At 47.5% G+C, this 5865-nt stretch overlaps 1 pseudogene; it reads right to left on the reverse strand.

Moving 5' to 3' along the window:
- Positions 1 to 3704: 3704 nt before the first annotated feature.
- On the reverse strand, positions 3705 to 4358 carry LOC133095747 (small ribosomal subunit protein uS19-like; annotated as a pseudogene).
- Between the last annotated feature and the right edge of the window lie 1507 nt (positions 4359 to 5865).

Consider the following 5865-nt stretch of genomic DNA (forward strand, 5'->3'; position numbering starts at 1 on the left):
GCATCCCTGGAGGAACAGGTGCCCCAGACAGAAAACCCAAGCCCCAATGCTCTTTAACCACCTTCAGCCCCTCTCCTGCCCTGTAAGTCTCTTTACCCTTCTGTACCAGAAGTGCAGCTGGAGCTTTTTTGCCCCCTTCAAGAAGTAGTACACCCCTTTTTCTTTGTCTGACCTCAACCAGTGCTGTACTCGTTTGGGCAGATTCTGAGAGGACCCTAGCCAGTTCACCAAAGAATTCCAGGGACTGACTCTCTCCTTTGACTTTACCTGGAAGGACCTAAATATTGTCCTTTCCCACTGCTGCACCACTGAGGAAAAGACCCGTATTTGGGCACAGGCTGAAACATATGTTGATGGATTACACGTTGTCCAACCACAACAATACCCTGTGGGCATGATGGCAGTGCCTCTAATGGATCCCAATTGGGACTATAAACCAGGCCAGGCTGGTATCACTAGAAGGGACCACATGACCCTTTGCCTCATTGAAGGGATGAAGCGATGCATAATTAAACCTGTTAACTATTATAAGGTTAAAGAGATCACCCAAGGCCAAGATGAAAATCCAGCCTTATTTCAGGCCCGATTGGTAGATGTCCCTAGAAAGTATACGAATGTGGACCCATACACGTTTGAGGAACACATTGTATTTGCAACCCACTTCATTAGCCAATCAGCCCCTGAAATCCATTGGAAGCTTCAAAAGCTTGCCATGGGGCCCCAAACCCCTCTCAACCTTCTAACTGACACAGCCTTTAGTGTCTTAACAATAGAGACCAGGCTGAGCAAGAAAGGAAGGAACAGCGTGACTTAAGAAAGGAACAACGGCAAGACAGGCTTTTGGCAGCTGTCATGACAAGACCTCCTGGTCACCCCAAAAGTACTCCCAAGAAGACCCCCCCGCCAGGAAAGGAGCCTGTTTTAGCTGTGGGAGCCCCAAACACTAGAGCAAGGAATGCCCCGGAAACACGTCCCAGCCTCCACCCAAGACGCCATGCCCACTCTGTAAGAAGATGTACCAGTGAAGGAGGGAACTGCCCCCAGCTCTGAAGGGAGTGAGGAAATTCCCCCATGCCAGTCATGGCAGTGGTTGATTGACGGGACCTGGGACCTCCCAAGGCTCCCAAGATGACAGTCATCATCACACCGGAGGAACAGTCATCAGTGGGTGACCACTAACGTGGCACGTAAGCTTGTCCAGTTTCTAGTGGACACAAGGGCTACTTACTCTGTCCTGACTTCTCATGCTGGGCCTCTTGCCCCTGAAACCTGCTCTATTGTTGGGGTAGAAGGAAGACCAAATCTAGAACATTTCACCACCCTTCTCACTTGCACCTGGGGAAAGACCCTTGTCACACAAGTTTCTTGTCATGCCTAAATGCCCCAGCCCATTTATTGGGAAGGGATTTTCTCTCAGCCTTGGGAGTAACTCTTACTCTCCCTGAAAACCAAAACCAAGGCCTATTTTTGGCTGGGTTATGCATTATGGACAGCGCAAAATATTCCCCCCAAATTAAAAAAACAAAAAACAAAAAACCTTACAGATCCACAGGTCTGGGATCAGGGAACCCCAGGGAAAACAAAGTTTGTCACTCCTGTAAAAATCACCTTAAAGGAGGCTAATAACTTCCCTTCCAGGCATCAATACCCTCCCTTTCCAGTAAACTCTCCGTTTCTCTGCTCTTTTGCTTCTCATGAAATCATGTCCCCTTTAACCACACCCATCATAATGGTCTTCCTTGTTATTCACATTGGCACAGCTCCAGCTTACAAACATCCACTCTCAGACACCATAAATGCCATTGCTAAAGTTACTAACTCATCTGACTGTTGGATCTGCCCCCGCAGCTGTACCTCCCCAAAGGACCTACGTCTTTTAGGACCCCCTGCCTCCTTGAAGGACATGGTGGCGCTAACAGCAAAATATTCTGGGTTCTCATCTACCACCCAGTGAGGTAAGGAAGGACTGGGGCAGGAACCAACTGGAGGCCAAACTCTCTGGAACAGACACCCTCCTCCAAATCAGAGGGAAGGGTATTTCATCTTTTAGGTAAAGCTAGCCTCTGCTATTTACTGCTATTAGCATCCAGGGACAAGAATTAGGATGGCTTAATGAAACACAGTACAATCACACTCTACTTTTTAGTAATCACAGTTGGGTGGCAGACACCAACCAGACTGCCAATATCCAACATGTGGGGAACATCACTACCTGGTGGAAGAACCTAGTGACTGGAATAAATAAAACTAAAACTCACAATAAAAGCATAATATTCAATAATAGTTAACAATACACAAGAGAAGGCCAGCACAGGGATTGGACAATATTCCAGACTAATGTTTAATATAACTAATAACTGTATTCAGATATACTCCAACTTCTCCCTGTTACAGCTGCTGTATCGAAACCTGAGGTGTTGAGGGAAAAAAACTCATGGCTTCAGGAAACTCCAACTTCAAAAGACGATGTGGCAGGGATTTCAGCCCATCTCACCTGAAGATGAGGACTACCACCAGCCACTGGATCTACTCTCCACTCTCCATCTCCACCACTGTAAACAACCCCGAGATCCCTATCTCTGACAGACAGCAAGGAGATCTGGACCCACAGGTAGGGACAATGCCCGTGCTCACTCGAAGCAGTTACAGAAGATGGACCATCGACTCTTTGCCCCTTAAAAGATTTTAAGGGTTCAGACTCCTTGAAGTGGGAATGTTAGAGCAGGCAGATAGCTAGATGGGAACAGAGAAACGGGGACATGGACCAAATGGCAGGAAACCATACATCGTGTAAACAACGGTGGGGGGCAGGGGGGCTCCTCCGGCAGACAAAGAAAAGCGGGAACTTCTGGACTGACAGGAAACCACACATTTTGGTGTGATAAGTGTCCTGGAGGCAAAGAAAGGTGTGGAAAGGCGGGAATCTCTGGCGTCCGAACGTAACCTTTTGCTCATTATGCTCTCATTACAATAAAACTTTACAGATAAGAAGTTCCCATCAAGCACCGAGGCCATGACACTTCCTATCAAGACTAAATAAGGACAAGGGGGGGTGGTGGTGGCGGTGGTGGGATGAACTGGGAGATTGGGATTGACGTATATACACTAATACGTATAAAATAGATAACTAATAAGAACCTGCTGTATAAAAAAATAAATAAAATAAAATTCAAAAAATAAAAAAAGACTAAATAAGGACAAAAATTCCTCCTCCCCTCAGCAAGGTGGAGCTAGGATGAAAATCAGGGAATATGACCCCAAACTCCTCCCTCCTCCCCCCTCCCCAATGAATATCCCGCCCCTTCATTTCTACACCCCATAAAATCAGCTTGCCAAGAAAACAGCCCAGCTACTCAGCTCTGAGAGCCTACCATCCCTTAAATAAATCCTCGCTTTGCTTTCTTGACCTGTCTCCTCTCTGAATTCTTTCTGCAATGAGAAGAGAGCCTACTCTCCGGTAACACGGGCTCCAGCTGTAACAGCCCAAAATACCTGCAGACATCGCCAAATGTCCCCCGCAGGGCAAAACCACCCCCTGTTGAGAAGCTGAGAAGCAGTAAGGGAGAGGGTACCTGGGAAGCCCTCACAGAAAGAAGCTGTGCAAATATAATAGCAGTTGAGGCAGACCTTATTTGTTTGATGCTTTAAATTCCAATGTCTTTCTTTTCTGTAGAGAGAAGTCTGTGCCTTTATTGGCCGGCCCGCTACTTGAGGGCAACGAAGCGGGAGGAGTGCGTGGCCGGCCGTGCTTCACAGGCTTGTAGGTGATGAGAACTCGCCTAGGTAGTGGCCAGTCATCTCAGGGTTGGTTTTCACCTGGCTGAAGGTCTTGCCGTTGTAGACGCCCTCCAGGATGCCCACCATCTTGGGCAGGATAATCACGCCGCGCTGCACATCTCCACCATCTCAGGCTCCTCCGTGGGAGGCACCGCCTTCTCGGCCTCGCGCAGGCGCTTCAGCAGCCACTCGACGGCTGCTTCCTCCGCAGGCCGTAGTGCAGCCGCCGCCGTTGCCCCGGGCTGTACGGCTGCGTCAGCTGCTCGCAGACCGTGTCCAGTAGCTGGTCGAGGTCCACGCGGCCGTAGGTGAACTTGCGGAAGGTCCACTTCTTCTGCTCTACCTCCGTCACCTTGTTGGCACTTCCTAAATTCCAGTATCATCGCTTAACACGACTTATAAGGAAACCGTATTTCCCAAGCCAAAATTCAGGACATATGACTTAACAGAGGCTTAAAACAAAACAAAACAAAACACAACACGTCTATGAACGTATTTATTCGCCAGCACTCTACAGTTTAAGTCACACTTGTATAGGTTTTTTTCCTTCCTCTCTTACCCCTTTTATCCTTTACAGGCATTTCCCTTAACAAATCTCTTGCATGTCTAATCCTGTCTTGGCTCCTGCTTCTAGGAGGACTTGACCTGGTTCAATGACTCAAAAAAAAAAAAAAAAAAAAGGTGTTGGTGAAGGAAGAAACCTATGGCCATCGAGGGTGCCGCTCAGATGGCTCTAACAGAACCTGCCGTCAAGAGCTGGAGCTGACTGACAACCTTGGCTGCCGCTCGGGGTTACAGGGGCCAGTCTTTCCCTGGCTGCCTCTGGGCAGTGACTGAGCTCGGCAGGGGCACCAGCACGGAACCATTCCCGCCAGAGAGGTGACCCCTCTAAGGGGAAAGTTTAGCCTGGGGACTCCCCAGAGGCCTGGCCACGATTTTCTCAGAACTGTGCTGTGGTCTGAGGTTCTTCCTACCCAGTCCTTCTTCCCCCCTCTCTTGACACAGGTCACACCTGTACTGCGGAGGGCTCTCTCTGCAGACTGCTGCTCTTGGGCCTTCACAGGTGTTTCCCCCAATCGATCTCTTGCACTTCAAATCCCATTTTCCTGTCTGCTTCTCAGAGGATCTGACGTGTAATGGATTCCCCTCACTAAAAAAAAAAAAAAAAATTATATAGAACAATGTAATATGTAGCCAAACTGTATCCGAGGTAATCGAATAGTTATATTACTTAAAATCAGAGATGTACCAGAATATTGGGATGTACAATCATCCTGTCTATGTTTCCTAGAAAAGTGGATTATATTTCTTTTTTAAATTATTTTTTTAATTGGAATATAGTTGATTTACAATGTTGTGTTAGTTTCTGCTGTACAGCAAAGTGAGTCAGTTATACATACACATGTATCCACTCTTTCTAAGTGAGGATTTCTGTACTAAGAACGGCCACTTCTTATTACCTTCCCTGCCCCTCTACCTGGAACTTCCTCCAATAATTCATGGGACACCTGCACACCAATGTTACCCTAATTCCTTCCCCTGCCCCCTCAACATGGCTTTGGAATATCATTCTATCCAGGTAGAGGAGTGGAACCCTGGATCCATTCAGGTGACAAAGATATGAATCCTCTAAGCTAAGATACTATTTCACCCCCCACCCCCAAGGAAATCCCTCTCCTCCTCCTCTTCCTCTTCAAATGTGAGGACCTCTATCCCACCATGAAGATATGAGACTAGGATATAAAGAAGGTTGGAACTTGAGGATCAAGGCTTGGCCTTTGTAATGACAAAGAGAAAAATAGTCCCTACCATCAGGCACTCAGAGCTAGGCTGCAACATTCTGCTGTCGAACAGAGCCAGTCTCACAGATCACCAACCTCAGACAAGGCTGACAAAACACCATTCTGTAGTCATGTCTGAGCACAGACAAAAACGAAGCCACTGTGCAAACCACAGAAATCACCCAGCCCCAGCTAACAGAAATGACAGCTGTCCCTTCACCAACCATGGCTTTAGCTCTGCTGCCTTTGTCTCACCTTCTATATAAAAACTGAAATTCCTGCGCATATAATCGATCCTGCTTCCTGA

Source organism: Eubalaena glacialis, chromosome 7 (assembly GCF_028564815.1).
Source record: "Eubalaena glacialis isolate mEubGla1 chromosome 7, mEubGla1.1.hap2.+ XY, whole genome shotgun sequence".
Taxonomy (NCBI): domain Eukaryota; kingdom Metazoa; phylum Chordata; class Mammalia; order Artiodactyla; family Balaenidae; genus Eubalaena; species Eubalaena glacialis.